Here is a 10,386-nt window from a genome sequence, read left to right as displayed (position 1 = left end):
GCTGTCTGTGAGCATCTCAACCAGCGGTGCAGACCCCAGGGAGCTCATAACAGAGACTCCTGGGCTCGGGACCTGAGGCTATTCCCTGGGAGTCCTTCCAGGGCTCCCCATCATTTCCTCCTCCCCAAGCTTGTCCTGCACTGAGAGGAGCAGCTGCTCTGACCCTGATTCCCTGGAGGAAGCAGCTGCTCAGCTGAGCCCACAGGGGAGGGGTGTGTTTAGGAACGTAATGTACAGTTCCCATTGAAGGCTCTGTGCACAGAAGTCACATTCAGGGTCCCCAGTCTCCACAGTGGTGAGTGTGAGTGTGAAACCCGTCCCAGATCCATGGCCACTGAGCCAGGATGGGACCCCAGGAGCCTGGGGGACCCCTATGTCAGTGGGTGAGGAGAGTGTGTGGTTTGTTCTGGAAGGAGGGAGGACAGGTGTATTCATTTCTATGGATGAGATGGGATGGCCTTGCAGGAGATGGAGATGCCTCTTTCCACGACTGCAGACCAGAGGGAGGGGACGGAGTCAGCACAGCAGCCCCAGGAGGAACTGGGGAAGAGGGGAACTTAGCGTGAATACAAATATGGAAGAGTAGTTATAAAGGAAAAAAATGAACGTGCCTTATTCAGGTAGGTTTTTTTTTTAACCTATATATAGTTCCATGTAAAATTTTATATAGTTTTAAGTATATGTAACCTGAACAATGACTGAAATATCCTTAAGGTGCAGCTAAACCTAAGGATGTGGGCATGATGCAATTATAACCTGGTGTGATGTTAACATTTTGCAGAGTATCTACCACTGACTGGACCCAAAGCAACCAAGCACTGGAAGAAGATCAGTCAAATCTCTTGTTAATGTAGGTATCTAATTCTTCTTGGTCATTTCTAAAAGTTTGTGGCTTCATGAAACTATTCTGCATCTTATCACTTAATATGATAAGCATACAAAAGTAATTTCCCTCATAGCTACAGATCCTTTGGCTCTGTCTCAATGTCTATTTTATTCCACCTATGTTGATTACCTTCTCTCAAACTGAGTATTTTTGCCCTTGATAATATATGCCTCAGTGTTTTAATAAAAGTGAGGCTGTAGCATATACACTTAATGTAAATGTAAATTAATGGACATAATTTCCCTAAAAATATTAAAGATGATTTTAGACTCTGGAATGATTTTTGTCACCATAAATAATTTACTTTTGATTCTGGCAAAATGTTAGGTGTTTAGCACTTTCATCCAATCAGGGAGACATGACTTTGAGGCTGGCCCTCAGCCTGGTGATTCCTTGCTCTTCCTGGTTCATTTCCTCTCCCAGGTGTGGCCCTTCCCCCATTCTACCTGAAGACTTTGTGCTAATCAGGATCCAACCTTCTCTGTGGTCCTTGGAGACTAATTTTATTGCTGAGAAAAATGTGCCCAGTGTGGAGACTGGGGACCCTGCACGTGACTTCGGTGCACAGAACCTTCAACGGGAACTGTACATTATATTCCTAAACACACCCCTCCCCTGTGGGCTCAGCTGAGCAGCTGCTTCCTCCAGGGAATCAGGGTCAGAGCAGCTGCTCCTCTCAGTGCAGGACAAGCTGGGGGAGGAGGAAATGATGGGGAGCCCTGGAAGGAGGTGGGAATAGCCTCCCTGTACGTTCCTACACATACCCCTCCCCTGGGGGCTCAGCTGAGCAGCTGTTTCCTCCAGGGAATCAGGGTCAGAGGTACTGTTGAAAGCTGTGTTTGACTTGAGGCCTCCACCTTCTCCTTTCTTTGAGGTGTTCGGTTTGTGAGCAGCTGTTACTGAGACAGCAATGTGTTTAAGGGACATTAAAGAGGGTTAATGGAGAAGGCAATGGCAACCCACTCCAGTACTCTTGCCTTGAAAATCCCATGGATGGAGGAGCCTGGTAGGCTGCAGTCCAGGGGGTTCCGAAGAGTTGGACACAACTGAGTGACTTCACTTTCACTTTTCAGTTTCATGCATTGGAGAAGGAAATGGCAACCGACTCCAGTGTTCTTGCCTGGAGAATCCCAGGGATGGGGGAGCCTGGTGGGCTGCCGTCTATGGGGTCACACAGAGTCGGACACGACTGAAGCGACTTAGCAGCAACAGCAGCAGCAAAGAGGGTTAAATTAGGCTCAGGTCCCTAGGCGTCACTATTTCTTAGCTTTTCAGTACATTCTCTCTTTACCAGTATGCTGTCAATCTCTGGAAATGAGATAGAATTAATTATTAAGAATTATCTTGAGCTTCCAGACAGTCCCCACATCTAGATTTTTTGAGAAAGATTATCACTGACATAAGGAAATTCCAGGTGGAGTAAGATGGGCACAAGTGGGGCCAGGATGGATGGAGAGAAGCAGAAGTTTGGGCTTTTGTAGGGCTGTGGAGGGACCTTGTATGGACCTGGGTTTGTGAGTTTTGAGTTTCCCTGTGGCAGTTGCACACATATGAGGCAAAATGGAAAAAAGGAGAATAGACTGAGAGGTGTTGATGAACAAATATTAAAAATGGGATCAAACTCCTTCTTACCTGGAGCCCCTTTGATGTCTATGTAAGGACTCCACCTGCCAATGTCAGTGCAGGAAGCATGGGTTCGATCCCTGCTAAGGGGAAGATCCTCTGGAGAAGGGAATGACAACCCACTCTAGTATTCTTATCTGGGAAATCCCTTGGACAGAGGAGCCTAGCAGGCTGTAGTTCATGACGTCACAAACAGTCAGACATGACTGATCAACTAAACCTCACAACAAATATATATATTTCTTTTTCCAAATGTGTATACTTCTTTTTAGGTTGTAGGAAATAAGCTATTCCACCACTTGACAAAGTGGGAGTTTCAGAAGATAATGACAATCTATGGAATGATCTGAAATAAAAATATGATGGGAAAGATTGTATCTACATAATTACAAGATGAAGCAAATTGACATTGATAACAAGTATTTACTGAGTGAGAGCCTGGAGAACTCCATGGACAGGGGCCGGGCAGGTTACAGTTCAAGGGGTTGCAAAGAATCAGACACGAATGAGAGACTAACACTTTCACTCATGTTTCACTTTCATTTATAAACTTAATTAGTCATACGGTACTTTGTATGTATTCATTTATTTAATTCTTATAACAGGCTTTAGCATCAGTTCAGTTAAGTTCGGTCATTCAGTTGTGTCTGACTCTTTGCGACCCCATGAATTGCAGCACGCCAGGCCTCCCTGTCTATCACCAACTCCCGGAGTTCACTCAGACTCATGTCCATCCAGTCAGTGATGCCATCCAGCCATCTCATCCTCTGTCGTCCCCTTCTCTTCCTGCCCCCAATCCCTCCCAGCATCAGAGTCTTTTCCAGTGAGTCAACTCTTTCCATGAGGTGGCCAAAGTACTGGAGTTTCAGCTTCAGCATCATTCCCTCCAAAGAAATCCCAGGGCTGATCTCCTTCAGAATGGACTGGTTGGATCTCCTTGCAGTCCAAAGGACTCTCAAGAGTCTTCTCCAACACCACAGTTCAAAAGCATCAATTCTTCGGCTCTCAGCTTTCTTCACTGTCCAACTCTCACATCCATACATGACCACTGGAAAAACCATAGCCTTGACTAGACGGACCTTTGTTGGCAAAGTAATGTCTCTGCTTTTGAATATGCTATCTAGGTTGGTCATAACTTTCCTTCCAAGGAGTAAGTGTCTTTTAATTTCATGGCTGCAATCACCATCTGCAGTGATTTTGAAGCCCCCAAAAATAAAGTCTGACACTGTTTCCACTGTTTTCCCATCTATTTCCCATGAAGTGATGGGACCAGATGCCATGATCTTAGTTTTCTGAATGTTGAGCTTTAAGCCAACTTTTTCACTCTCCACTTTCACTTTCATCAAGAGGCTTTTGAGTTCCTCTTCACTTTCTGCCATAAGGGTGGTGTCATCTGCATATCTGAGGTTATGATATTTCTCCCAGCAATCTTGATTCCAGCTTGTGCTTCTTCCAGCCCAGCGTTTCTCATGATGTACTCTGCATAGAAGTTAAATAAGCAGGGTGACAATATACAGCCTTGACGTACTCCTTTTCCTATTTGGAACCAGTCTGTTGTTCCATGTCCAGTTCTATCTGTTGCTTCCTGACCTGCATACAGATTTCTCAAAAGGCAGATCAGGTGGTCTGGTATTCCCATCTCTTTCAGAATTTTCCATAGTTTATTGTGATCCACACAGTCAAAGGCTTTGGCATAGTCAATAAAGCAGAAATAGATGTTTTTTTTGAACACTCTTGCTTTTTCCATGATCCAGAGGATGTTGGCAATTTGATCTCTGGTTCCTCTGCCTTTTCTAAAACCAGCTTGAACATCAGGAAGTTCACGGTTCATGTATTGCTGAAGCCTGGCTTGGAGAATTTTGAGCATTACTTTACTAGCGTGTGAGATGAGTGCAATTGTGCGGTAGTTTGAGCATTCTTTGGCATTGCCTTTCTTTGGGATTGGAATGAAAACTGACCTTTTCCAGTCCTGTGGCCACTGCTGAGTTTTCCAAATTTGCTGGCATATTGAGTGCAGCACTTTCACAGCATCATCTTTCAGGATTTGGAATAGCTCAACTGGAATTCCATTACCTCCGCTAGCTTTGTTTGTAGTGATGCTTTCTAAGGCCCACTTGACTTCACATTCCAGGATGTCTGGGTCTAGGTGAGTGATCACACCATCGTGATTATCTGGGTAGTGAAGATCTTTTTTGTACAGTTCTTCTGTGTATTCTTGCTACCTCTTGTTAATATCTTCTGCTTCTGTTAGGTTTTTACCATTTCTGTCCTTTATCGAGCCCATCTTTGCATGAAATGTTCCCTTGGTATCTCTAATTTTCTTGAAGAGATCTCTAGTCTTTCCCATTCTGTTGTTTTCCTCTATTTCTTTGCATTGATCGCTGAGGAAGGCTTTCTTATCTCCTCTTGCTATTCTTTAACTATGCTTTAGCATAGTTACTCTTGTTTTCCTTCAGTAAGGATCAATAAACCAAGGAAAAGAGGCTTTCAGGTGGCACTAGTACTAAAGAAACCAATGTGGAGATGTAGGAGATGTGGGTTTGATCCCTGAGCCTACATCTTCTGCTGGAGAAGGAAATGGAACCCACTCCAGTATTCTTGCCTGGTGAAGAATGGGCAGAGGAACCTGGTGGGCTTTCAGTCCATGGGGTCGCAGAGAGTCAGACACGACTGAGCAACTAACACTTCACACTTAAAGTCAAAAGTGATTCCTATAATTTTGAAAAAGATATTTAAGACACTCGAAAAGAAAACATCAAATTAAATCACATACACTGATATCCGAACCAACTAAATTCTCAGTAAATACTTCTTTTCCTCTCCGGTTAACACAAATGGAAAGTTCAGAATAGAAAAGACACAAGGGATGAATGAAGTATTTAGTGGCCCTTCCTTATCTTACAATAAAAATACACAGCTGCATAGGTAAGTGAGAACAATGATTTTCTGCTTTAAGGAAGCATTGGCCTCACAGGAGTGAACTCATGTACTTAGTCACTTTTGGCCAGAAGCCAGGGATCCCCAAAGTCCAAATGCACTTTGAAGTACTAGCTGTCCCATCTTTCAGTGCTTCCAGAAATTTGCATATTTATCCTTCTAGAGCAAGGCCTGATCAATCAGAGAATAAGAGTCAGATATTAAAAATAAATACATGAATAAAAAATAAATGCTCTCACTAGGAATACTTATCCTAGTCAATTAGGAATACTTTCCCCCCATAGATTGGCTGTCTATTCTGGAATCCTTACAGCCTTATGTGAAGTCTGAAGCTGTTTATTAGAATGTTTAGAAATCTATTATTCCAGGTAATAGCACCAAATATTTTATTATATTATAAATATAAAGAGGAATCGCCTCTTGGCCTTTTGGCTAAGATCGAGTGTATAAATAAAAGAGGAAACATCTTTGGTTCTATTGTGTTTCTTTACGGGTAGGTTTCTTACTTGTCATTATCTCCATAAATCACAAATTCTATGACCTGTTGGATGAAGTTATCAATAAGATTGTGCCTCAAATGAAACAAAAATCTACTTGGAATTCAAGGGATCATTGTCAACACACCATGAATGTGAATTTCACAGGATGCAAATATTTAACTTTTAACATTAGAAAACTTGTTTCCACTCATTCCCTCTGGATTCCTACAGACTTAGAAATATTTTAAAGACAACATATCAATTTGATGGGAGTTTTAGATACAAGGAATAAAAAGAAAATTCCCCTAGATGGAGCAAGTACTATATTTAGTCCTACACACTAATGTTAGGATGGAATATAATCAGATTCCTTTCAGTTTATTTAAGTTACATGTCTATTCTGTGTAAATGCTTATAATGCCTGTATGTGTGTCCAAGGGAGTCACAGACCCACTGTTGGACTTGAATTCATGATATATAATATGTGCCAAACATCAATATAGCAAATAGGTACATATGCATCTGCATATAGATTATATAGGACTATTTTTCATAAATCAGTAACTTGCACATGTGGCTGCATTTGAGAAATGCTCTGAGCAGATGAAGGTACCTAGAGGAGCTAGGGCAGCCCAGCCTCACCCATCTGCTCTCCTGGTTGGTTTATGTTTGGGTGTGTAATACTGTGGGAGGTCTACTGTTATCCTGTTTACAGTAATAAGTTGCAAAATCATCAGCCTCCAGGCTGCTGGTGGTGAAGGTATAATCTGTCCCAGATCCACTGCCACTGAAATGGGATGGGACCCCTGTGTACACACTGGTTCTGTCATAGATGAGGAACTTAGGAGCTTTCCCTGGTTTCTCTTGATACCACTGTAAATTATTTCTAACGCTTTGACTGGCCCGACAAGTGATGGAGACTCTGTCTCCTAGAGATGCAGACAGGGAAGATAGAGACTGAATCATCTGGAGGTCGCACCTGGCAGATGAGATTGGAAACACAAAAACATACCTCCACAGGATTAATTAAGTTATAAGAGGACTTCCCTGAAGGGCCAGGCAGTACTGACCACACTGGACTGAACAAACCCCCAGTGTTCTCCCTCCTTTCCTGGGAGCCAGAGCAGCAGGAGACCGAGGAGCTGCCTGGGGGCCCTCATGTTCACTGTGCATTCTGACCAGGACGCGGACTCCTGCCCAGGCTGTGACCAGACTATGAGGAAGTGTCCAGGGCAGTGGGCTGTGCTCTGAAAACATGTAAATCAGCAGGGAGTGGCAGGGCTGGACGAGGCTGCAGGGTTGGCTGAGCTCAGTAACAGCTCAGGGGCTGGGAGTGCCCGGGTCTGGGTCCCACAGGCAGCACACACTTGCCTCAGAGAATTACTTCCCCCTGGGGGTCACAGGACACAGTCAGTCCATTGTCCAGTGAGTACAGGTTTCTTTTGATTTCTTCAGGATCCATGACATGCTTTCTTGGTCTCTCTCCTTCTAAGACAGGGTCTGGATCAGGTACGACACTCAAAGGAATTAAACAGGCTCCTTTTATTTGATACCAGTGGATATTATTGGAGCCACAGAGGCTTCCTCTTGCTGGATTCCCTGATATTCTTGGTGGGAGAAATTGTCATCACCACCAGTCAGAGAGGCAGTGAGGTAGAAGAGCAGTAAAATGTGTGTGTCACAATTGGTTAGTAAGCGCCCAGATTCCAAGCATCTCCATTGCTTCCTGTTATCCCAGCTGAGCACTGTGACCTCCATACTGACTGCTCTGTCCCAACATGTCCTCCAAAGCCACCAAGGCAGGGACTTAGTCCCTCCATACCTGACAATTTTCAGCTATGTTCTAACTCTGAACACCTTTATACACATCCATGCTCTGTGTGGCCTAACCTCCTTGAAGGACTGTTCATGTCTTTCTTTCCCTTTAACCCAAGCTACTGCCTTCAAGGGGGCTTCCCTGGTGGTTCAGAGCTTAAAACTTCTGCCTGCAATGTGGGAGACCTGGGTTCAATCCCTGGGTTGGGAAGATCCTTAGAGAAGGAAATGGCAACCCACTCCAGTATTCTTGCCTGGAGAATCCCATAGGTGGAGGACCTATGGTCCTCTCCCGGCCAATGATTGATTTTATGTCTCTGAATCCATTTGTTTCCAGCTCTGCCTGTTTCCCCCACCCCCACGTCCTAAGAACTGGCAGCTCTCAGGGCAGGTACAGGGTGATGGGGCTCAAGAAGTGGGAGGAAGACAACCTTGGGAAGGTGAAGATGGAAGCCTTGCACACGAGACTGGAGCCACACAGTGTGGGCAGGGCATGGACACAGGCCTGATGGGAGCCCAGGATGGGATGTTGCAGCAAAAGTGGTGGGTGTCCATCCTGGGGGTGGAGCCACTGCTGGATCAGAGCAGGGTGTTGAGTTGGAAGGAGCTGAGGAAGCCATTCATATATCCAGGGACGCCAGTCCTGGTTATCTCACCAACAGTTACCAATTCTTTCTCCAGTTAGAAAGAATGTCCCTGGGGTTGGAGTTTGACCAGGATGAACTCAAAAGCCAGGATCAGTCCAAATCCAGGAAGATCAGCGCTCTCCAAAGTAGGATGAAGACCGAGGCCACATCCTCTGGAGTTGCTGTGAGCTGCAGAGAGGACAGGCAGGAGGAAATGATGGATGAAGATGAAACCACCTCTGCCATCAGTGTTATGAGACGAGGGAGTCCCCAAACCCTCCTGTTGTGGCTGCAAAGACAGAGAAGCTGTGTCTACAACACACAGCGGGAAGCCAGTCTGCTCACAGTGGTTTTTGTGTTTTCTATGTCCTTGAGGACTCGGGGATCAGTTGTTACATAGACCACTGTTAGATCAGAAAAGTGTTACTTGGTAGAGTTTAGTACATTTTATTCCCTAGGAATTGTTCTCTAAAATTCCCATGAAAGCACTACTAGGTCTCTACAGATGATGAAAATCTTATAATGTAGAATATGGAAGGGATTTTGAAATGTATGTTAATACAGCATGTAGACCATTTCTGTTACCAAATTCGCCAGTATTCTATTTGTTAGATAACTCTTGAGAGACTGTGTTTGAGTGTGTGAATGTGAGGGTTGAGTGTGTGTGTGTTCTCTCATCCTTTTTTCTTCTCCCATTCCTGAACAAAATAATATTCAAAGTTTCATCACAAAGATTATTTACAGATTTAATTTATGCTTCAGGTTAAGGGGTTTTAATGATTTCAATTTAAACTTTTGGAAAATTTTATGAAATTATGAACTTTCATGTCAGAACTGTGCTGAGTTAGACAATCTGAGGCCTACAATTGTTATGTTTATCCAGTTTTAAAATCTGATTTATTTTAAACAATGATTCCTTAATATTTCCTGTGATTTGATGGTTTTTGGGGTGAAATGTGTTATTTTCAACTTTCTACCCATTTATATTGATTCAAGTTCAAAGAATCAAAACTTAAAAATTTTAAGTTCAAATGATCAGAAAAGTCCAGAGCTTAGGCCTTAGGAAGGCTTCACACATTTACTCATGTACCATGCACATGCAGGCTCCATGCACAGCAGGGCAGAAGTGGGGATTGAGCACAAGGGGGAGGCCGCTATGGCTGTGACCAGAGTTTCTGCAACATTCTTAGCTTCACTGTGGATTGAAATTAGATGGGAAGGACAGATTCCAAAGTTATCTTTACAAGTGGGTTGTGATTAAATTGTACCTGAGGATGTCCATGAAGTCCAGTTTCAAATCTTTAGCCAACAAGGTCAGCATCAGCAGCTCTGGAAATATGGTCTCCTGAGATTGATCCTGCTTAGAAGGTAGAGATGGGCTCTGAGGACACAACCATCTCAACGGGGCGGGGCCATCGTCACCCTTATAGCCACAGTGCGCAGGACACACGGAGGGTTTCTGCACCACTCAGCATAGCTGCAGCTCTTCCCCAGGTCACACCTGAACCCGTTCAAGCATTGAGGGCTTCATGTTGAAAATGGGACAGTATCATTGTTAACTTTCTCAGTATTTCCTACATCTAGCCAAGGACATGTGTTTATTGTGGTGTTTGTCTGCCATCTAGTGGCAGTTTGTGACATAATACCTTGAAAGAGTTCTGTCCTTACTTGATTGCATACATTGGCAAAGCAGCAGAGTGAAGACATAGGATCTAAGACATCCCTGGTATAGTTTGTATTCACCTACGATGCACCTGAAATTGATCATATCTCCAGTACTGTCTCATTGTGTTGTTAACTGTCTTTGTCTCTGTCACAGTGTAGGGCTGAGGAAACCTTGATGATCTGAACATTCTACACTGAATTCCACTACACAAGCCTTATTGAACAATACACTAAGTAGACCTGACCAGCAAAAAATTGCTAAGACTCAGGTTGACTTGCAAAAATATATGTCTTCCACAAGGTGAAATGTAAGTCTCCAAAATTCATGAGCCTGCCACATTACTATGTTGGGGAT

At 43.8% G+C, this 10,386-nt stretch overlaps 1 long non-coding RNA gene across 1 annotated transcript; it reads left to right on the top strand.

Moving 5' to 3' along the window:
* The first annotated feature begins 265 nt into the window (after positions 1–265).
* Positions 266–9,238, top strand: LOC113900743. Its single transcript, XR_003513238.1, has 3 exons — positions 266–620; positions 782–850; positions 8,422–9,238. It is a non-coding gene; the product is annotated as an uncharacterized LOC113900743 (long non-coding RNA).
* Positions 9,239–10,386: the final 1,148 nt, after the last annotated feature.

The sequence above is a fragment of the Bos indicus x Bos taurus genome, chromosome 11 (genome assembly GCF_003369695.1).
Source record: "Bos indicus x Bos taurus breed Angus x Brahman F1 hybrid chromosome 11, Bos_hybrid_MaternalHap_v2.0, whole genome shotgun sequence".
In the NCBI taxonomy this organism is placed as follows: Eukaryota; Metazoa; Chordata; class Mammalia; order Artiodactyla; family Bovidae; genus Bos; species Bos indicus x Bos taurus.
Note: the sequence above shows the minus strand (reverse complement) of the source record. Positions and strands in the feature narration are given on the sequence as shown.